Source organism: Mobula birostris, chromosome 7 (genome assembly GCF_030028105.1).
Source record: "Mobula birostris isolate sMobBir1 chromosome 7, sMobBir1.hap1, whole genome shotgun sequence".
In the NCBI taxonomy this organism is placed as follows: domain Eukaryota; kingdom Metazoa; phylum Chordata; class Chondrichthyes; order Myliobatiformes; family Myliobatidae; genus Mobula; species Mobula birostris.
Window position 1 is genome coordinate 167,108,271 of NC_092376.1, and position 24,369 is coordinate 167,132,639.

At 43.5% G+C, this 24,369-nt stretch overlaps 1 long non-coding RNA gene across 2 annotated transcripts in view; it reads right to left on the reverse strand.

Moving 5' to 3' along the window:
- The window catches only part of LOC140200555 (uncharacterized), a 124,798-nt gene extending 105,525 nt beyond the window's left edge, over positions 1 to 19,273 (reverse strand). Inside the window, exon 1 of one of the 2 annotated variants that reach the window (XR_011886661.1) lies at positions 19,171 to 19,273. This is a non-coding gene — a long non-coding RNA (uncharacterized lncRNA). Of the gene's footprint in view, positions 1 to 12,917; positions 12,995 to 19,170 lie in introns of those variants that run through there. The other variant, XR_011886660.1, reaches the window with a different exon arrangement.
- Positions 19,274 to 24,369: the final 5,096 nt, after the last annotated feature.

Sequence of the window (24,369 nt, forward strand, 5' to 3'; positions counted from 1 at the left end):
GCAGGATAGTTGAAAGCTCCTCTCGTGGGATATGGGAAGGCTGGGAGACCTCCAGTGTCCCGGACAACTACAGCTGCGAGAAGTAGATCCAACTGCACCTTCTAACAAATCACATTAAGGAGTTGGAGCTGGAACTGAATGAGCTCCAGGTCATTCGGGAGGCTGAGAGGGTGATAGGATATTTAGAGAGGGAGTTACACACAAGGTGCAGCACACAGGAAACTGGGTGACAGTCAGGAAGGGGAAAGGGATTAAGGAGCCAGTGCAGAATACCCCTATGGCCATCTCATTCAATAACAGATATAACACTTTGGAGGAAAGTCACAGTGGTCAGGTCTCTGGCACTGCGTTTTCCACTATGACTCAGAAGGGAAGGGGGAAGAAGAAGCATACTGTGTGATGGGGGAATTCAATAGTTAGGGGAACAAGCAGGAGGTTCTGTGGGCAAGAACAAGATTCCCAGATGGTATATTGCGTCCTGGGTGCCAGGGTCCAGAATATCTCGGATCGAGTCCTCAGCATTCTTAAGTGGGAGGGTGAACAGCCAGAAGTCATGGTCCATGTAGGTACCATTGACATAGGTAGGATGAGTGACGAGGTTCTGTGTAGGAAGTTAGATGCCAGGTTAAAGGGCAGGACCTCCAGGGCTGTGATCTCAGGATTGCTACCTGTGCCATGTGCTAGTGAGGCCAGAACCAGGAAGATTTTCCCGTTAATATATGGCTAAGGAGTTGGTGTAGGAGGGAGGGTGGATGATTTTTGGAACATGGGACTCTCTTCTAGGGAAGGTGGGACCTATACAGAAGGGTTAGTTTCCACCTGACCTGGAGGGGGACTAATATCCTAGCAGGAAGGTTTGTTAATACCGCATGGTGGGGTTGAAACTAGAGTTGCAACGGGATGGGAGCCAGAGTGCCAAAGCAGTCAGTGGAGAGGTTGTAGAGGCAGATGTTGGTAAGATCTCAGACAAAGTTAGGAATCAAAAGGTTGAGCATGGTGCGACCAGTGTCCTCAGCTGCATATATTTCAATGCAATTAGGGAAGGCAGATAATGGTACTGGTTAACAAACAGAGGGAACGGGTAGTAAGGAGAGGCTGCTGATAGGGCAAAATTACAGTCAACAGGATGAGTTGCAATGTAAAAGGCAAATAAGATTGAAAAGGGTGAATGCAGGACTGAAGGTGTTGCATTTGAATGCGTGCAGTGTACAGAGTAAGGTAGATGAATTTGTAGCTCAGTTGCAAAATGGCAGTATGATGTGGTAGGCATCACTGAATCATGGCTGAAGGAAGATTACAGCTGAGAGCTTAATGTCCAAAGATACACATTGTCTCAAAAGGACAAACAGGAAGGCAGAGGGGGGAGGCTTTGCTCTGTTGGTAAAAAATGAAATCGAATCATCGGTAAAAGGTGGCATAGGATCAGAAGGTATTGAATCATTGTGGATAGAGCTAAGGAACTGCAAGGGTATAAAGACCCTGATGGGAGTTCTATACAGAGCCCCAAATGGTAGTAAGGAGATAGAAAATGCATATCAAAAGGACAATGTTACAATAGTCATGGGAAGAAGGTTCTTGGGAAACTGAAAGGTCTGAAGGTAGATAAGTCACCTGGATCAGAAGGTGTACAGCCCAGGGTTCTGAAAGAGATGGCTGAAGAGATTGTGGAGGCACTAGTAATGATTTTTCAAGAATCACTAGTTTCTGGAATGGTTCCAGAAGACTGGAAAATTACAAGTGCCTCTCCACTCTTCAGAAAGAGAGAGAGGCAGAAGAAAGGAAACTTTAGGCCAGTTAATCTGACCTCAGTGGTTGGGAAGATGTTAGAGTCAATTATTAAGTATGCGGTCTCAGGGTACTTGGAGACACATGATAAAATCGGCCATCGTCAGCATGGATTCCTCAAGGGAAAACCTTGCCTGACAAATTTGTTGAAATTCTTTGAAGAAAAAACAAGTAGGATGGGCAAAGGAGAATCTGTTGATGTTGTGTACTTGGATTTTCAGAAGGCCTTTGATAAAGTGCTGCACATGAGGCTGTTTAACAAGCAACAAGCCCATGGTATTACAGGGAAGATTCTATCATGCATAGAACAGTGGCTGATTGGCAGGAGGCAGAGTGGGAATAAAGGGAGCCTTTTCTGATTGGCTGCCGGTGACTAGTGGTATTTCACAGGGGTCTGTGTTGGGATCAATTCTTTTTATGTTATATGTTAATAACTTGGATGATAAAATTGATGGCTTTGTTGCAAAGTTTGCAGCCATTATGAAATAGCTGGGGGGACAGTAGTTTTCAGGAAGTAGAGAGGCTACAGAAGGGCAAAGAAATGGCAGATGGAACACAATATTGGGAAGTGTATGGTCATGCACTTTGGTAGAAGAAATAAAGGGGTTGACTATTTTCTAAATGAAGAGAAAATGCGAAAAAAAAACTGTGGTGCAAGTGGACTTGGGAGTCCTTGTGCAGGATTCCCTAAAGGTTAACTTGCAGGTTGAGTCTGTGGTGAGGAAGGCAAATTCAATGTTAGCATTCATTTCAAGAGGACTAAAACGTAAAAGCAAGAATGTAATGTTGGGACTTTATAAAGGACTGTTGAGGCCTCACTTGGAGTATTGTGAGCAGTTTTGGGCCCCTTATCTTAGAAAGAATGTGCTGAACCTGGAGAGGGTTCAATGGAGTTTATGAAAATGATTTCAGGATTAAGTGGCTTGACACATGAAGAGCATTTGATGACTCTGGGCCTGTATTCAGTGGCACTCAGAAGAATGAAGGAGACATCACTGAAATCTATCAAATGGTGAAAGGCCTTGATAGAGTGGATGTGGAGAGGATGTTTCCTGTGGTGGGGAAGTCTAAGACCAGAGGACCATAGCCTCAGAATAGAAGGGTGTCTTTTTAAAACAGAGAACAGGAGTTTCTTCAGCCAGAGAGTGGTGAATCTCTGGAATTCTTTGCCACAGGCAGCCATGGAGGCCAAGGCTTTACGTATATCTAAGGCAGAGGTTGATAGGTTCTTGACTGGTCAGGGCATGAAGGGATACGGGGAGAAGGCAGGAGATTGAGGATGAGACAAAAACTGGATCATCTATAATGAAATGGCAGAACAGATTCAATGGGCCAAATGGCTTAATTCTGTTCTTATATCTTATGGTCTTATATCCTAGATACAGTTGGCCGAGAGGACTTTGTACTGTATGATTCAATCGTTCCATCACTAAACAATGGAAGGATCATATCCTGAGCCTGTTTTTAACCATTGTCCAAATTGCCAGCAGAATCTGGCTGCTTATTTTCCACGGTCCCTGTCAAAACTCTTGCTATCATATAAACTCACATTGCAGAGAAAGGCAGCAAACTCTGACAAAGTAAAATCATCTGCCTACAAAGCTGCAAAAATGTCAATGCTTATCTTAATTGCAAAAAAAAACAAGTACTTAGTTACGTGAATGCTATTATTGTCCCCAAAGAGTTAAGACTATGAGAATGAGACATTCGTCCTCGGACTGGTTTGGAACTGAGCCTGGGTCCCAGAGGTGGATATGGGCAACTTTGGAACAAGTTGTACTCTACAATCCCACATCAGAGACGATGGAGAAATCTAGCCTTTTCCATCTGGGCTTCTTTTGACTTCAACTCAGATGCAGAAGGACAGGACTCTAAAATAAAAGTCACTGTACTTATCTTCAGCAAGGATCAAGTTTCAATCTTTATGTGATTGGTCAGCAGAGAATGGTAGATAAAGAGGCAGGTTTGAAACAGCAGGAACTATAAAAATAATTAGCAAAGAATTTTGCATGGGTAAGGTTCATTTAATGATTAGTGAACAAGAAACCTATGGACATTTTATTACAACACAATCAAACCTGCAGAAAATGACAATAAAGTATTGAATTGCAAACATTCTCTTGGAAGCATATGTTATTCTAATTTAGCTTTACAGTTTTCAGCAGTAGAATGTTCCAGAACGTATTATTTTCGCAGATGTTCCACACAAGCAGTGCGTGTGTTGAAGTCATCAAAGGACAAGCGGCATTTAAAGGATTAATCACTGCATTATCATCGTTTGCCCTCCAGGCAATAAGAGTGCGTTAACAGTTTGTGAAATATTTCCGTATACACAACACAAATTATGGTTTCTATAGCTCAGCAAATGGAACTTCAGAGACATTCCACTGGGGCAGAGGGGTACAATTATGCAGATAGACCTGGGAACTTCTTCTCTGTGCATGCACTGAAGATATCAGCTGCAAAAGATCTCTTGCTTGGAAGTATTCTGATTGCTCAACAAATTTCCCTTGTAAGCAGCCAAGCCAAGCAAATGCAAGATGTCTTTGGTTTGGTCTCCAGCCTGATCTGACTGAGTGATCTGCCAGCAAGTGTTACAATTGTTGTCACGAGCAGCTGTGGAGGACAAGTCAGTGGGTGTATTTAAGGCAGAGATCGACAGGTTCTTGATTAGCCAGGGCGTCAAAGGGTATGGGGTAAAAGCAGCGGAGTGGAGATAACTGGAAAAATTAGATCAGCCCATGATTGAGTGGTGGAGCAGACTTGATGGACCGAATAGCCTACTTCTGCTCCCATATCTTATGGTCTTATGGTCTAATTGGTCAAAGTCCATTTGCCCATTATGTGCCGTGTTGCACGACATAGCTGATCATGGTCTTTCCATGACCACTATTTTTCTACAAATTTTTCTACAGAAGTGGTTTGCCATTACCTTCTTCCGGACAGTGCCTTTGCAAGATGGGTGACCCCAGCCATTATCAATACCCTTCAGAGATTGTCTGCCTGGTATCAGTGGTCGCATAACCAGGATTTGTGGTATCCACCAGCTGCTCATACGACCATCCACCACCTGCTCCCACGGCTTCACGTGACCCTGGCCATGGGGCGAAGCAGATGCTACACCTTGCCCAATGGTGACCTACATGCTAGTGGAGAGAAGGAGTGCCTTACACCTCCTTTGGTAGAAAAGTAATGTATCTCCACCCCACCATAGTGTCCTTGGTATTTATAAATTAATTGGCATATAAACTTTAATTGAAGGGCTGGTTTTACCAATTGAACTGTTCAGAGCTCACTCAGACTGGTTTCTTGGGCAAAGTTCTTGGAGCACGCAATGTACACTCAGTGGCCACTGCACTAAATACCTCCTGTACCTCAGAAAGTGGCCACTGACTGCAGATTTGTGGTCTTCTCCTGCCGTAGCCCATCCACTTCAAAGTTTTGAAGTTCGACATGCTGGGCGTTCAGAGATGCTCTTCTGCACACCACTGTTGTAACGTGTGTTTATTTGAGTTACTGTCACCTTCCTGTCAGTTTGAACCAGTCTGGCTATTCCCCTGTGATCTGTCTCATTAACAAGGTGTTATCACCCAAAGAACTGCCGCTCACCGGCTGTGCTTTTTTGTTTTTCACACCATTTTTTGTAAGCTCTAGAGAATGCTGTGCACGAAAATCCCAGGAGGTCAGCAGTTTCTGAATCATTCAAGCTTTCCTATTTGGCACCAACAATCATTAGGCAGTCAAAAACACTAAGATAAATGTGTTCCCCATTCTCATCCTCACAGCTGGTCTGAACAACAATTGAACCTTTTGGCCATCTCTGCATACTCCTATCCATTGAGTTGCTGCCACATGCTTGGCTGATCAGATATTTGCATTAATGAGCAAGTGTACATGTGCATCTAATAAAGTGGCCACTGATTATAACTTGCATATGACATAGGAGCAGAATTAGGCCGTTCGGCCCACTGAGTCTGTTCCACCATTTCATCATGGCTGATCCCAGATCCCACTCAACCCATACACCTGCTTCCTCACCATGTCCTTTGATGCCCTGACTAATCAGAAAACTATCAACTTTTGCTTTAAGTATACCCACGGACATGGCCTCCACCACAGTCTGTGGCAGAGCATTCCACAGATTCACTACTCTCTGGATAAAAAAGTTCCTCCTTACCTCTGTTCTAAAATGTCACCCTTCAATTTTGAGGCTTTACCCTCTAGTTCTGGGTATCCCCACCATAGGAGGCATCCTCTCCACATCCACCTTATCTAGTCTTTCAACATTTGGTAGGTTTCAATGAGATCCCCCTGCATCCTTCTAAATTCCAATGAGTACTGGCCCAAAGCTGCCAAACAGTCTTCATATGTTAACCCCTTCATTCCTGGAATCATCCTCATGAAACTCCTCTGGACTCCAATAACAACACATTCTTTCTGAGATAAGGGGCCCAATACTGTTGACAATACTCCAAGTGTGGCCTGACTAGTGTCTTATAAAACCTTGGCATTATCTCCTTGCATTTATATTCTATTCCCCTTGAAATAAATGTATTTGCCTTCTTTACCACAGACACAACCTGTAAATTAACCTTCCAGGAGTCTCGCATGAGGATTCTGAAGTGCCCCTGCACTTCTGATGTTTGAATTTTCTCCCCGTTTAGATAATAGTCTGCACTATTGTTCCTTTTACCAAAATGCATTATCACACATTTCCCAACACAGTATTCCATCTGCCCATTCTTCCAATTTGTCTAAGTCCTGCTGCAATTTTATTGTTTCTCACACGATCTACCCCTCCATCTATCTTCATATCATCTGCACCTTGGCCACAAAACCATCAATTCCATTATCTAATACATTGAAAAACAATGTGAAAAACAGCGGTCCCAATACCGACCCCTGAGGAACACCACTACTCACTGGCAGCCAACCAGAAAAGGCCCCACTTATTCCTACTTACTGCCTCCTGCCTACCAGCCATTCCTCTATCCATATCAGTACTGTATCTTTCCTGTAACGGCATAGGATTTTATCTTGTTAAGCAGCCTCATGTGTGGTGTCTTATCAATTGCCTTCTGAAAATCCAAGTAAATGACATCCACTGCCTCAAATTTGTCTACCCTGCTGATTACTTCCTCGAAGAACCCTAACAGATTTGTCAGGCAAGATTTCTCTTTCCAGAAACCATGCTAATTTTGACTTATTTTATCATTAGTCTCCAAGTAACCCGAAACGTCATCCTTAATAATAGACTCCAACACTTTTCCAAGCACTGAGGTTAGGCTAAATGGCCTATAATTTCCTTTCTTTTGTTTTCCTCCCTTCTTAAAGAGTAGAGTGACATTTGCAGTGTTACAGACCTTCAGGACCAGGCCAGAATCAAATGGTTCTTGAAAGATCATAACCAATGCATCTGTTATCTCTTCAGCAACCCCTCTCAGGACTCTAGAATGTAGTCCACCTGGTTCAGGTGACTTATCCACCTTAAGACCTTTGAGATTGCCTAGCACTTTTTGTTTTGTAATAGCAATGGCATTAATTCCTGCTCCCTGACATTCACGGACCTCTAGCACACTGCTAGTGTCTTCCAGTGAAGACTGATGCAAAGTACTTGTTAAGTTCATCTGCCATTTCTTTGTCCCCCATTACTACCTCAACAGCATCATTTTCCAGTGGACCAATATCAACTCTCACCTCCCTTTTACTCTTTATATAACTGAAAAAAACTTTTAGTATCCTGCTTTATATTATTGGCGAGTTTGCCCACATATTTCACCTTTTCCCTTCTTTATAGTTTTTTTAGTTGCCTTTTATTGCATTTTAAAAGCTTCCCAATCATCCAACTTCTCACTCACTTTTGCTACATTATATGCCCTTTTCTTTGCTTTTAAACTGTCCATAACTTCCCTTGTCAGCCATGGTTGCCTCACCCTGCTATTTGCAAACTTCTTCTGTGGGACATATCTATCCTGCGCCTTGTGAACTATTTCCAGAAACCTCAGCCGCCTCTGCTCTGCCATCATCCCCACCTATATCTTCCTCCAATCCACCTGGGCAAGTTCCTCTCTCATGCCTCTGTAATTCCTATTATTCCGTTGCAATACTGATACACGTGACTTGTGCTTCTCCCACTCAGGTTGCAGGATGAGTTCAATCATATTATGATCACTGCCTCCTAAAGATTCCTTTACGTTAAGCTCCTAATAAGATCAGGGTTATTACACAACACCCAATCTAAGATAGCCTTTCCCTGAGTGGGCTCAAGCACAAGCTGCTGGAAAAGCCATCTTGCAGGCATTCACTTGTGATCCGACACCAACCTGACTTTCCCAGTCCCCTTGCATATTGAAGTCCACCATTACAATTGTGTCATTACCTTTAATACATGCTTTTTCCAGCTTCTATTGCAATATCAACCCCACATCTTGGCTACTATTTGGAGACTTATATATGATTCTCATAATGGTGTTTTTACCCTTGCAGTTTCTTAACTCCACTCACAAAAGCTCAACATTCTCTGACCTTATGTCACCTTTCTCTAAAATGTAATTCCATCTCTTACTAACAGAATCACACCACCGCCTATGCCTATACCTTCCTGCCAGACCTTTCAATACCATGTATCTCCTTGGATGTTAAGTTCCCAACTATGGCCTTCTTTCAGCCACAACTGAGAGATGCTCACAACATGATACCAACCAATCCCTAATTGTACCACGAGTTCATCCACTTTATTCCAAAGACTCTGTGTATTTAAATATAGCATCTTCAGTCCTGCATTTCTCGCCCTTTTGAATTTTGCCTCTGTGGTACAATTTTACTCTTCACTCTGTCTGTATTCCTATCCAGTCATTGGTTTGTCCTTCCTTGCATTCATGTTACACCCATCATCCACTGGAAAACCTGTTGGCTCATCCTCTGCTCTATCATACTGGTTCCCATACCCTTGCCGTATTAGTTTAAGCCACTCCCAACAGCTCTAGTAAAATCTGCCCTCAAGAATATTGGTCCCCCTCAGATTCAGGTGCAACCCATCCCTTTTCTACATGTCAAACCTGCCCCAGAAGAGATCCCAATTATCCAGAAATCTGAATCCCTGCTCCCTGCTCCAATTCTTCATCCATGTATTTATCTGCCACCTCACTCTATTCCTATCCTCTCTGTCACGTGGCACAGGCAGCAACCCTGAGAGTTCTACCCTTGGGGTCCTGCTTCTCAGCTTCCTTCCTATCTACCTGCATTCTGTTTTTTGGACCTCTCCCTTTTTTCTACCTATGATGTTGGTACCCATATGTACCAGGACTTCTGGCTGCTCACCCTCCCTTTTCAGGATATTGTGAAACATCTCGGACCCCAGCATCTGGGAGGCAAGCTACCAACTCTGTTTTTTTTCATGTCCACAGACTTGCCTATCTGTCCCCCTGACTATAGAGTCCCTTATTACTGTTGCCATCCTCTTCTGTTCCCTACTGTTCTAAGCCACAGGGCCAGACTCCGTGCCAGAGGAACGACCGTTGTTGCTTCCCCCAGGTAGATTGTTTCCCCCCTCCACAACCCCCCCCCCACCAACAGAACTCAAAATGGAGTACCTATTGTTGAGGGGCTCGGCCACAGTAGTGTTCTCTACTATCTGATGTTATCCCTTCCCTCTCTTGACAGTCACCCATTTAGCTGTCTCCTGTAGCCTTGGGGTGACTACCTCCCTGTAGCTCCTGTCTATCACCTCTTCGCTTTCCCTAACAAGCTGAAAGTCATCGAGCTGCAGCTTCAGTTCCCTAACACTTTCTCTAAGGAGCTGCATCTCGATGTTGCTGGTGCAGCTGTAGCCATCAGGGAGATGGTAGTCTCCCAGAAATCCCACATCTGACACCCAGAACAGAACAACTCTGCTGTAGTAGAAACTAGAAATATTAAATGACTGAAATCTAAAGTAACATTTCAAAATTCAAAGTAAATTTATTATTAAAGTACATATATGTCACCATATACAACCCTGAGATTCATTTGCTTTTAGGCATACTCAATAAATCAAACAACAGGAATTCTGCAGATGCTGGAAATTCAAGCAACACACATAAAAGTTGCTGGTGAACGCAGCAGGCCAGGCAGCATCTCTAGGAAGAGGTGCAGTCAACGTTTCAGGCCGAGACCCTTCATCAGGACTAATGAAGTCCTGACGAAGGGTCTCGGCCTGAAACGTCGACTGTACCTCTTCCTAGAGATGCTGCCTGGCCTGCTGTGTTCACCAGCAACTTTGATGTGTGTTGCTCAATAAATCAATACAGAATCAATAGAAGACTGTGCTAACAAGGCAGACAACCAGTGTGTAAAGGAGAACAAACTGCACAGAAAAATGGGGGTTTGGTCTTTTAGGACTGAGACAAATTATTTATTTATTCAGAGAATTGTTAGTTTTTTGGTGGGAATTGCTGTCTTGGGGGCTTTGGTTTCAATGCCAAGATCAGTAGGTTTTCGGACACTAAGGGAACCAAGGCCATGTCTTTTACCAAATGCCAAGGTTTTTTGAATGATAAGCAGGCTCAAGGAGGCATATGATCCAATCCTAGTTCCATGTTTAAATATCTCTGTGCCATTATCTAGTAAACAGTACATCCACTAAGGCAAAGTAAGTGTCAACATTGAATCTATGGTCTATATGGAGTTTCCTGAATGGTCTCCTTGTTTTCTTGCCCTGATATGTATGGTAGAAGGAGTGCTCTAATAGTGGATTCCATCCAATATGTAGGGCAGAAATACACTCAATGACCACTTTATTAGATACACCTGCTTGTTAATACAAATATCTTATCAGCCAATTCAATGAATGAAGATATGCAGACATGGTCAGGAGGTTCAGTTGTTGGTGCTCCTATCTCTCTCCACGGAGAAGCCACTTACGTGTAGTAAGGAGTTGTCATCCTTCACTTTCCTAAAGCCCACAACAATCATCTCTAGTCTTGGCCATGTTGAGACTCAAGTTGCTGTGCTCGCAGTATTCCACCAGCTGCTCTACCTCCTCTCTGTATGCCATCTCGTCATTGTTGTTGATGAGGCCAACCACTGTTGTGCCATCAGCAAATTTGATAAGACCATAAGACCATAAGACATAAGAGCAGAATTAGGCCATCTGGCCCATCGAGGTTCATGATGATTCAGTTCGAACTGGATCTAGCAGTGCAGTCATCCATCAGCAGCAGGCTGAGCACGCAGTACTCTGTGTGACAGAGCTAGACATGTTACTGACTGTGGTCTTTCTGTTAAGAAGTTCAAGATCCAGTTCCAGAGAGAGAGGTGTTGAGACCCAACAAGGACAGTTTACCCACCAGAAGAGACCAGTCTCTAAATATTTTCGATCCATTTTCCAATTGACCACGATCTTGAAGCTCCATCATGAGCACAAATCTCCCACCATAGAGGACATATTGAAAAGGTGAAGCCTCAAGAAGATGCCATTTGTCATTACAGACCCTAAGCAGCCACACATGCCCTTTTCTCATTGCCACAATCACGGAGGAGATACAGGAACTTCAGTCAACATTTTAAGAACAGCTTCTTCCCCTCTGCTGTCAGATTTCTGAACACTACTTTGCAATTTTGCTCTCTTTTGTACTAATTATGTTTTATGTCATTGTAACTTACATTAATATTTTGTTATTGCACTGTCCTGCTGCACAAAACAAGAAAATTCACTGCATATGTCAGTGATAATACACCTGATTCAGATTCTGATTGCTACCTTGCTCTGCTAACATTGTGTAGCAATAGCTTGCAATACCTATCTGCTGGTAAAGAATTTAAGCATGGGCAGCTTCCACTTGAGGAATTGCTTAAGAAGAAATTGACAATTTTCTGGGGAAATGAAAACCTGACAGCTTTTTACACTGGAACCTGCTGGGTTGCAGAATAATGCACAACTTTCAAAACTCTACAAAATACTGGAACATGAAAACTCATTTTTCTTGGACTTATGAAATGGAGCCAAGAGATGGAGAGAAGACATTAGCATCTCTTGTGGAAAAACTGCTCAAAGGAATAGACATCAAGAAATAGGGAAGTTTACATATCAAATAATAACCAAGCGGCCTACAGAGGAGAAGTCATCATCCTGACACAGTGGTGTCAAGAAAACAACCTCTCCCTCAATGTCGCAAAAACAAAGGAGCTGGTTGTGGACTACAGGAGGTATGGAGACAGGCTAACCTCTATTGACATCAATCGATCTGGGGTTCAAATGGTGAACAGCTTTAAGTTCTTTGGCATAGACATCACCGAGGACTTCACGTGGTCTGTACATACCAGCTGTGTGCCTCTTTCACCTCAGACAGTTGAAGAAGTTTGGTATCGGCCCTCAAATCCTAAGAATTTTCTGTAAGGGCACAATTGAGAGCATCCTGACTGGCTGCATCACTGCCTCGTATGGGAACCGTACCTTCCTTAATCGCAGGACTCTACAGAGAGTGGGGCAGACAGCCCAGTGCATCTGTAGATGTGAACTTCCCACTATTCAGAACATTAACAAAGGCAGATGTGTAAAAAGGGCCCAAAGGGTCATTGGGGACCTGAATCACCCCAACCACAAACTGTTCCAGTTGCTACCTTCCGGGAAACAGTACCGCAGCATAAAAGCCAGAACCAACAGACTCCATGACAGCTTCTTCCACCAGGCCATCAGACTAATTAATTCATGCTGATACAATTGTATTTCTATGTTACATTGACTGTCCTGTTGTACATACTATTCATTATAAATTACTATAAATTGCACATTGCACATTTAGACAGAGACGTAACACAAAGATTTTTACTCCTCATGTATATGAAGGATGTAAGTAATAAAGCCATTTCAATTCAATATGGTGTAACCACCTAAAGTTGTCAAGTAAATGAGGTGTGAATATGATACAGCACTTAGCATTTGTTTTGGCACTTGGGTGTATTGTCAATACAGCACCCACATGTGCATTACCAGTACCATCAGCCTATTCACACCTTCTCTGCAGCAGAGAAGACGAGAATCTAAAATTTCAAGCCATTTAATTGCTACCTTTTGCCTTCTTTTCTTGAGGACTAAACTCTGGATCACAGTTTTTAGCAACCTTCAACACATATTTGTAGAAAATAGCTCTTACCTTGCTGCAAAGTTTAAGAAGTGCAAAGTAAATGCATTATCGAAGTACATATACATGCCCCAGGTTCATTTTCTTAAGAGCAGACTCAAGAAATCTATAATAGAATAGTAACCATAATAGAATCAATGAAAGACCTCACCAATTGGGCATTCAACCAGGGTGCATAAGGCAACGAACTGTGCAAATACAAGAAAGAAATAATAATAATAAAATAAATAAGCAATAAATACCAAGAACATGAGATGAAGAGTCTTTGAAAGTGAGTTCATAGGTTGTTGGAACATTTCAGTGATGGGGCAAGTGAAGTTGAGTGAAGTTATCCCCTTTGGGTCAAGAGACTGGTGGTGGGGGGTAATAACCATTCCTGAACCTGGGGAATGGGTCCCAACTCCTGTGCTTTCTTCCTGGTGGTAGCAGTGAAAAGAGATCACGGTGTTGTTGGTGGGGGTCCCTGATGATGGATGCTGCTTCTCTGCAACAACGCTCCATGTAGGTGTGCTCAATGGTGGGGAGGGCTTTACCTGTGACAGACTGGGCCATATCTACTATATTTTGTAGGATTTTTCATCCAAGGGTATTGGTGTTTCCATACTAGGCTGTGGTGCAGCCGGTCAATATCCTCTCCACTGCACATCTACAGCAGTTAGTCAAAGTTTTAGATGTCATTTTGAATCTTTGCAAACTCTTAAGGAAGTAGAGGCACTGCCATACTTTCTGAATAATTGCACTATGTGCTGGGCACGGGACCCATCTGGTGATCAGCACAGTTCATCCCTTGTAGCAGTTAAAGGAGAGCCCATTATAATTATCAGAGTTACAGATCTACAAAATGTTATGACTATATGTTCCTTTTCCAGTGGTGTGCCTTAGGGATCTGTTCTGTCACCTCTCCTCTTCGTGATTTTTATAAATGACCTGGATGAGGAAGTGGAAGGATGGGTTAGTAAATTTGCTGATGACACAAAGGTTGGGGGTGTTGTGGATAGTGTAGAGGGCTATCAGAGGTTACAACAGGACATTGATAGGATGCAAAACTGGACTGAGAAGTGGCAGATGGAGTTCAACCCGGATAAATGTAAGGTGGTTCATTTTGCTAGGTCAAATATGATGGCAGAATATAGTATTAATAGTAAGACTCTTGGCAGTGCGGAGGATCAGAGGGATCTTGGGGTCTGAGTCCATAAGACACTCAAAGCTGCTGTGCAGCTTGATTGTGTAGTTAAGAAGGCATACGGTGCGTTGGCCTTCATCAACTGTGGGATTGAGTTCAAGAGCCGAGAGGTAATGTTACAGCTATATAGGACCCTGGTCAGACCTCTCTTGGAGTATTGTGCTCAGTTCTGGTCACCTCACTACAGGAAGGATGTGGAAGCCATAGAAAGGGTGCAGAGGAGATTTACAAGGACGTTGTCTGGATTAGGGAGCATGCCTTACATGAAAAGGTTGAGTGAACTTGGCCTTTTCTCCTTGGAGCGACAGAGGATGAGAGGTGACCTGATAGAAGTGTATAAGATGATGAGAGGCATTGATTGTACAGGTAAATAGAGGCTTTTCCCCAGGGCTGAAATGGTTAACATGAGAGAGCATAGTTTTAAGGTGCTTAGAAATAGGTACAAAGGGGATGTCAGGGGTAAGTTTTTTATGCAGAGAGTGGTGAGAGCGTGGAATGGGCTGCTAGCAACAGTGGTGGGGTGGATAAAATAGAGTCTTTTAAGTGAGCTTAAAAAAATAGAGGGCTATGGGGAACCTTAGGTAATTTCTAAAGTAATTACATTTTCAGCACAGCATTGTGGGCTGAAAGGCCTGTATTGTGTTGTGTTTCTATGTTTCTGTGTTTCAGCTTATAATAAATTCCAGTTTCAAACAATAAAAGAAATGTCACCAACAAAACTGAATATATCTCTGGCACGTGGGATGATGAGGGTGTTTGATAGAGGTATTCAAAATTCCTGAGGGGTCTGGTTAGTGGAAGTACAAGCAGGATTCTTACACTGAGGTTGGGTGAGATTACAACTAGAGTTCATGGGTTAAGGGTAAAAGGTGAAAGGTTTAAGGAGATCATGAGGGGGAGCTTCTTGACTCAGAGCCTGGAATGAGCTGCCAGCCAAAGTGATAGATACAGGTTCAATTTCAACATTTGATAGAAATTTGGATAGGTATATTGATGGGAGGGGTATGAGTGGCAATGGTCCAGGTGCAGTCGATGGGACTATGCAACATAGTAGTTCACCACATGGTTCTGAAGGTTGTCATAGCTAGGGGTGGTAGTGGGGATAAACTCCCACTACCTATAAAGTACCTCGAGTGGTGTGCGGCTCTAACAGCCTCTGACAACTAATTCCAACTCTTGGCCTTCTCGTGTGGCTTAGCTACTAGGCCCGGCGGAACTGTTCCTACTGACAAGAGAGGGGGCAAAGGCAGACCACTGGCACCTCAAAACCAGTTGCTTCGGGCAGGTGGGGCTCGTCAGCCTTGGATGGCAGACCGCCTAGGAGAAGGAAAACTGATTTGAAACCTCCGCTGCCTTGCAGCCACACCCACCCTTGGGAAAGCTTCGGGAGTAAACCCCGAGGAAGAAATCTGGAACCGGTCTCCCTAAGGCAGTTTGATGTTGATTACAACTTCACTCTGGCAACCTCTGTGACGACACTGGTGCCAAGCTGTGTCGGCACTTGCCCTTCCCTTGGACTACATCAGTGACATGGAGAGGGGGAACCCACTGCATGGGCAATAGCCAGTTCTTCAAATCGTCCCGCCCAGGCTTGCGCCCTGGAGAGGGCATAGTCCACCAGAGGTGCAAACCCATGATCCCCTGGGATCAACAGCTGCCTACTAGTTCACCACGTATTAGGTGGGTTGAAGAGCCTGTTTCTGTGCTGTGGTGTTAAATGACTCTATGTGCTCAATAGTCATTCTATGCATTACAGATGAGTTCACTCCCATTCCTGCTGTCAGTGTTTGGGGTCTTGGGTGCGATAGCTTTAGAGCACTGAAGAACCTTAGAGGTTCAAGACACCGACTTCTACAAAGAAGGGATCCATAAAGTCCACGACTGCTGGACTAAGTGTGTAAATGTAGGAGGAGACTATGTTGAAAAATAAGTGTGCTAGGTTTTCAAAAATTGACTCCTTCTGCATTAGGCTACGAACTTATCAATCACCCCTCATATGTCATGGTTCTTTTTTTTTGTAATTTATTTTTTATTGAACTTCATCATCAAACAAAAATTTCCATAAGATGGATTTCAGATACTGTACATATATATCATATAATGATATTTATCACAAATCTCCACATAATAGCTGCAGTCTCTCCATCTATCATCTTTTACTTTAGGTCCCAAGTTTTCTCCTGGGCTTCTGCTTTCTTGTGCTTTGCTAAAAATCTGGAACCCTTATTGTTGGTGGTTAACTAACTATTCGGTCACTGGCTAGTCAAAGGTCCAAAGTACATGTTATTTATCAGAGTATGTATGCAACATACACCCCTGAAGTTCGCCTTCACCACAGAGAGCCACAAAACAAAGAACCACAGAACTAACCCATTCAAAGAGAAACATCACACCCCCACCTTTTCCCCACATGCAAAAAAGTTGAACAAACAACAATAAAAAAATGAGTGGAAACACAGAATACAAAACACAAAATAAAAAGGCATAGTTCAGTTCAGCTCAGTGTTCACTACCTGCAGGCCACCCTGATTCATAAGTTGCCAAAAAGTAACAACGAAAAAAAAAGTGACCGGTATAGAACACATCATAAACTTGAATTAGAGTCCAAAAATACAAACCACGTCGATTAAACTTTCCACTGACAGCATTGCGGGAGAAAGAGAAAGAGATCACTGTATGTAAGGAGCTCCCCTTGACATTAGCGAGCGAGAGGGAGAGAGAGAGACTGTCAGACACAGTCACCAACCTCCGGCAGAGGCTGGTAGATGTCGATGAACACTCCCTTGTCCTCCACACTCACTTCAACGATTTCAGTCTTCCTTGGCGCATTAATCAGCCAGATCTACTCCTGGCTTCTTGAACTTCATGATGCACACTTTGCTCGCAACTTCTTGGAGACAGCAAAGCGCCAGATCGCACAATTGGCCTGAATACTCATCACCAGAGTGGAGATAACAGGATCCAACAGCAGCAGATTCACACCTGAAATAGAGAAACGATGTCAAAAAAAGTGAGAGGAATTGCTTTGTGAACCATCTTGAGGATATCACTTTAGGTAGCGTTGCTTGCTGGCGCCATCTTCTTTCACCAATCCAGTCCAGATGAAGGATCTTGATCTGTAACATCAATTTTTCAGATGCTGCCTGATAGTCTGAACTTCTTCAGCGTCTCTCTGTCCTGACGAAGGATCTCGGCCTGAAACGTCGACTGTACCTCTTCCTAGAGATGCTGCCTGGCCTGCTGCGTTCACCAGCAACTTTGATGCGTGTTTCTCCAGCGCTTTGTGTTTTTCTTCCAAATTTCAGCATGTTTTAGTTTTGCTCCATATTGTGCGATCTCCTGTGTCTCCTGGATCTTCCAGTTAGGGAAGATACTATTATTTTGCACAAACACTTTACAGCACCACCGTTGCCTACAAGGAGGCTGTACGTTCTCCCTGTGACCGCGTGTGTTTCCCCAGGTATTCCGGTTTCCTCCCAAATTCCAGAGATGTACAGGTTGGGGTGGAAAGTGGTGGACATGCTATGTGGATGCCAGAAGCATGACGACACTTGCGGGCTACCCAGCACAATCCTCACTGACTTGATTTGAGACAAAGAATGCACTTCACTGTACATTTTGATGCTCATTTGTTCCTGACAAAGTTTTCTACAGAAGTGGTTTGCCATTGCCTTCTTCTGGGCAGTGTCCTTACAGTACAGGTGACCCCAGCCATTACCAATACTCTTCAGAGGTTGTCCTACCTGAAATCAGTGGTCACATAACCAGGACTTGTGCTCATACAACCATCCACCAGCTCCTCCGATGATTTCATATGACCCTAATTGGGGATGCTAAACAGGTGCTACGCCTTGCCCAAGGGTGACCTGCAGGCTAGCGGAGGGAAGGAGCACCTTACGCCCCCTTTGGTAGAGATGTATCTCCAACCTACCAGCCCATATTTTGATGTACATGTGACAAATAAATCTCATCTTTAATCTTTACACAGTTGGTAATTATTGTGGACTTCAAAGCAGAGCTTAAGTTGTACAGCTCTGTACAGTACTGGCCGCCCCAGGAAGTATTTGGTCCTGATATGCTCTCGGTTGGATTTGGCACTGTATCCTGGGACATGTGACAATAATAAACCAACAGCAATGAGGCATGATGAACTTGGTCACTCTGGAGCAGGCAGGGTGGGTTTAGTACCTGGTCAGATGATGGGGTCAATGGGGCTAGGCAGCACTAACTCAATGGGCCTGTTTATCTGCTGTCGTCCTCTATGAATTTCACTTTTTGGTTAGTCTTTATTAGACCCTACTTGTAAATACAAATGTGAATGAGGGGAAAGGACAGAATTCGGGTGGATGTGGTATCCCCTGCAGGGGTATTAGTGTGTACCAATTCTAACTTGGGTAATTTAGCTCATAGATGATCATTCAAATTTCCTGTGGCTTTAGTCCATCAACAATGATAATAGAATATGTTAAACTACTCCTTCCTCCTCCATTCCCCAGATATCTAATCTCCTGATAGGGATTTTAAAAATTCCCAGAGATACAAATGTAATACTCATAGGCAATAAGGGGCAAATTATTGTGGTAAATTTTTTTTAAGTGATCAAGACCATTGAGATTACATGGTCCATGGATATCTTCAGATGTGCTCAACAGCACAAGGAAATGTCTTCAGATGAGAGAAAGGGATGAGATTTTGCTTCACTTCACTGCTGTTGATTTTCAACACGTAATCAACATCACTCAACAATGTAATCTGAGTGGTTCCAGGTGAGAGAAGGCAGCAAAGACAGACTTGAAAATATACACCTATATCTTATAAACTTTCAAAAGCCCCAAGATGTTCCAAGAAATTTGGCCTGTCCCCTAAAACCCTCACTAATTTTTATAGAAGCACCGTAGAAAGCATTTTTCTAGGGTGCATCACAGCCTGGTATGGAAGTTGTCCTGTCCAAGACCGAAGAAGCTTCAGAAGATCATGAACATGGCGCAGCACATCACACAAACCAATCTTACGTCCTTGGATTCACTTTACACTGCATGCTGTCCGAGCAGTGCTGCCAGGATAATCAAGGACACGACTCACCCAGCCAACACACTTTCCGTCGCTCTTCCCTCCGGGAGAAGGCTCAGGAGCTTGAAGACTCGTACAGCCAGATTTAGGAACAGCTTCTTTCCAACTGTGATAAGACAGCTGAACGGATCCTGACCCGGATCTGGGCCGTACCCTCCAAATATCCGGACCTGCCTCTCGGTTGTTTTTTGCACTACCTTACTTCCCTTTTTCTGTTTTCTATTTATGACTTATAATTTAAATTTTTAATAATTACTACCGATTTGTACTCCAGGGAGCACGAAGCACAGAATCAAATATCGCTGTGATGATTGTATGTTCTAGTATCAATTGTTTGGTGACAATAAAGTATAAAGTATGTTTCTCATAACCTGAAGAAGTCAAAGAGAATTCTCAGAGTGGCAGGAAAAGAAGGCTAGTTCAATATCAGATGCCAGTGACGTCCAGCTCCCTTCCTGACAGGGCTGCCAACTTCCCATCCCATCCCTTGGCTACTGATGGGGTTCTTCCATTCAACTCCGGAGGGCACAGCCTCAGAATAGAGGGAGTTTGTACATCTCCCCATGAACTGCATAAGTTTCATCCGGGCGCTCTGGTATCCTCCCACAGCCAGGTTAGCAGGTTAACTGGTCTTTTGTAAATTGTCCCATGATTAGGTTAGGGTACAATCGAGGTTGCTGAGTGGTGCGGCTCGAAGGGCTGGAAGGGCCTATCTATCCACGTTGTATCTCAATAAATAAATGAATGAATTAATTAAATAGATGGGTATCTCTCTAGAACAGAGATGAGAAGGACTATCTTTAGCCAGAGGGTGCTGAATCTGTGGAACTCAATGCCACAGACAGGTGTGAGGGCATGTCATCGGATATATTTAAAGCGGAGGTTGATAGGTTTTTGATTAGTAAAGGCGTCAAAGTTTATGTAGGAGAGTGGAATTGAGAGGGATAATGAATCAGCCATGATGGAATGGCAGAGCAGACTCGATGGGCCAAATGGCCTACTTCTGCTCCTATGTCTTATGGTTTTATGGTCGAACTCAGAAACGATAACATATGCAAAAAAGTGTTTTTTTAGGTGATAGTGAGACATGTTGGGTGGATGTTGAAACTTCCATGATACATCTCTGAAGAAGGAAAAATATTCTGGCCACTATTCAATGCTCGATGTCTCCGAAATATATTATCTGGTCATTTGTAGCATAACTCTTTCTGGGACGTTGCTGTGCAGGTTGGCTGCTGTAATTTCTATGTCACAACCATAACTTCTAAAATATTTATTGGATGCAAAATGCTTTGGAACATCCTAAAATTCTTGATTGTCCAGGGAATGACAACCATGAACTGCGTTTGCTGGGAACTAAGATGATCGGATATCAAAAAAGAGATTAGCTCAATTTGTCAGGGATACGTTAAAACATCAAACATTCAGTGAAATGTGTTATTTGTGTCAAATCAAATCAGTAAGGATAGTGCTGTGCAGTATTGTTGGTGACACCAACAAAGCACACCTACATCCCACTAACCCCAACTGCGTGTCTTTGGAAAATGGGAGAGAACCAGAACAGTCAGAAGAAACCCACAAGGTCATACGGAGAACGTGCAACTTCCTTACAGACAGCAGCAGGATTTAAACCCCGGCTGGTTATCGCTGGTGCTGTGATAGTATTATGCAAACCGCTACACTAATGCGCCCAAATCTGAACAATAGGAAGACCAGGTATCAGTGTGGCTAAAGAAGCTGTGGGCTACAGTGGGGGAGGGAGAAAGTCACTGAGGGAAGGCAGTGAGGTGGGTGCTGTACACTTTTAGTATTCTACTCTCCTGCAGGTCAGACAAAAGTGAAAGCTCTTTGAGCTAATCCATTCCATCCTTCTCTGGAAGTGACTGCCGGCGAATCATTTCAAAGGCCCGTTGGTAAATAAATAAAGGTTACACCCTGTGAACTGTGCAAGCTGTCCCTAAGTGGGTGTGAATAAGGACACACATATATAGCCACACTCCTGTGAATCCTTTTGAAGGTGGAGAGCCCAGGAAATTAGTATCTCACCAGCTGGGAAATTATCCGTTTGCAGGAGCTGTTGGTTCTTGCCAGTTGCTTCCAAGTGAAAATAATCCTACTTAAAACAATAAAGAATTCATGTAGTTTTTACTTTGACGGGCCGTGTCTTGTCTTGGATCTTCATATGTGTGTCTCCCGCTTTCTGAGTTTGTCAAATGTAGTTAACTCCTTCAGAGTACGCCCCCCAAGTCCATACAAGTGATTATTTGGTCCCAATAACAAGGGACCGATTTAGTAATTATACTAAATCCCCTCATCTGGGCATAGAAACATAAACCAATTCATCTAGAATATATTGTCCTGCAGACAAGTATTGTTATATTTAGCAGTGCAAATGCTAATGTGCACTGGTTATCTGAAATATGATTTCTATGTCTCTATAACTAGAGGTCATAGGTTAAGGGCGAAAGTGAAATATTTAAAGGGAACTTGAGGGGAAAACTTCTTCACTCAGAGGGTAGTAGTAGCGTAGTGCGATCCCTCGAGTCGAGTACTCAGGCGGCTGGTGAGAGTGTGGAACAAGCCACCAGCAGAAGTGACGGATGTGGAATGGATTTCAACATTAAAGAGTGGCTTGGATAGACCGTAAGACCATAAGACCATAAGGTAAAGGAGCAGAAGTAGGCCATTCAGCCCATCGAGTCTGCTCCGCCATTTTATCATGAGCTGATCCATTTTATCCTATTTAGTCCCACTGCCCTGCTTTCTCACCATAACCTTTGATGCCCTGGCTACTCAGATAACTATCAATCTCTGCCTTAAATACACCCAATGACTTGGCCTCCACTGCTGCCTGTGGCAACAAATTCCATAGATTCACCACCCTCTGACTAAAAAAATTTTTTCGCATTTCTGTTCTGAAAGGGCGCCCTTCAATCCTGAAGTCATGCCCTCTCGTACTTGACTCCCCCATCATGGGAAACAACTTTGCCACATCCACTCTGTCCATGCCTTTCAACATTCAAAATGTTTCTATGAGGTCTCCCCTCATTCTTCTAAACTCCAAGGAATACAGTCCAAGAGCGGACAAATGTTCCTCATATGTTAACCCTCTCATTCCTGGAATCATTCTGGTGAATCTTCTCTGTACCCTCTCCAACGTCAGCACATCCTTTCTTAAATAAGGAGACCAAAACTGCCCACAGTACTCCAAGTGAGGTCTCACCAGCGCCTTATAGAGCCTCAACATCACATCCCTGCTCCTATACTCTATTCCTCTAGAAATGAATGCCAACATTGCATTCGCCTTCTTCACTACCGACTCAACCTGGAGGTTAATTTTAAGGGAATCCTGTACGAGGACTCCCAAGTTCCGTTGCATCTCAGAACTTTGAATTCTTTCCCCATTTAAATAATAGTCTGCCAGTTTATTTTTTCTGCCAAAGTGCATAACCATACACTTTCCAACATTGTACTTCATTTGCCACTTCTCTGCACATTCTTCCAATCTATCCAAGTCTTTCTGCAGACTCTCCATTTCCTCAGCACTACCGGCCCCTCCGCCTATCTTCGTATCGTCAGCAAACTTAGCCACAAAGCCATCTATTCCATAATCCAAATCGTTGATGTGCAATGTAAAAAGAAGCAGCCCCAACACTGATCCCTGTGGAACACCACTGGTAACCGGCGGCCAACCAGAATAGGATCCCTTTATTCCCACTCTCTGTTTCCTGCCAATCAGCCAACGCTCTATCCACGTATGTAAGCTTCCTGTAATTCCATGGGCTCTTATCTTGTTAAGCAGCCTCATGTGTGGCACCTTGTCAAAGGCCTTCTGAAAATCCAAATATACAACATCCACTGCATCTCCCTTGTCTAGCCTACTGGTAATTTCCTCAAAAAATTGTCATAGGTTTGTCAGGCAGGATTTTCCTTTAAGGAATCCATGCTGAGTTCTGCCTATCTTGTCATATGCCTCCAGGTACTCTGTAACCTCATCCTTGACAATCGACTCCAACAACTTCCCAACCAGCGACGTCAAGCTAACAGGTCTATAATTAGGTCTATACCTAACAGGATAGGTACATGGATGGGAGGGGTATGGATGGATATGGTCCAAGTGCAGGTCGATACGACTCAGCAGAATAATAGTTTGGCAATGATTACATGGGCCAAATGGCCTGTTTCTGTGCTGTAGTACTCTATAACTGTTAACAAATTTCATTCCGTCATTATCTTTGTCTTTACTCCAGCTTTTAAAGAAATGCTATATACACAAATAATGCAATTAGAACTTCTCTTCCTCAACCACCATGCCCCTCCAAGTCTTTAAAAACCTTCACAAAACCTATCAGTTGGCCTCATCTTAAATTGCTTCAACTCCTCTAATTTTGTCCAATTTCTACTCAAAACTGATTTGCGATTAATTTTAAAAATTTTCTATTTTGCAAGTTAACCAGGATCCATTCAATACAGGAAAGATGTTATTTCTGTGAAGTCGCTGTAAGTTTATGGTCAATAGCTAACCTCAAACAATCATTTTCCAATTAGCCTTTCACCTACACTAATATTGATATGGCTACTTGGTGGCCAACCATTTTAGTTCCAATCCCCATTCCCATTCCGACATGTTGGGCCACAGCCTCCCCTACTGCCAAAGTGAGGCCACTCTCAGGTTGGAGGAGCAACACCTCATATTCCATCTGAGTAGCTTCCAACCTGTCAGTATAAGCATTGATCTCTCTATCGGTATTTGCTCAGCTTCCCACTTCTCTCTTCTTCCATTCCCCATTCTGGTCCCCTCCTACTTCTTCTTTTCTCCTTACCTGCTTATCACCTCCGTCTGGTGCCCCTCCTCCTTCCCTTTCTCTCATGGTCCACTCTCCACTCCTATTCAGCACTTTACCTTTTCCACCTATCACCTCCGAGCTTCTCACTTCATCCCACTTCCCCACCCACCTCCCTTTCCCCCTCACCTGGCTTCACCTATCAGCTTCTAGCTTGTACTCTTACCCTCACCTTTTTATTCTGGTTTCTTCCCCCTTCCTCTCCAGTCCTCATGAAGGGCCTCAGCCAAAAAAGTTGACTCTTTATTGCTTTCCATAGATGTTTCCTGACCTGAACAGTCCCTCCATCATTTTCTGTGTGTTGCTCTGGATTTCCAGCATCTACAGAATCTCTTTTAGTAATGGCTGGCTTTTAGTAATCAATACT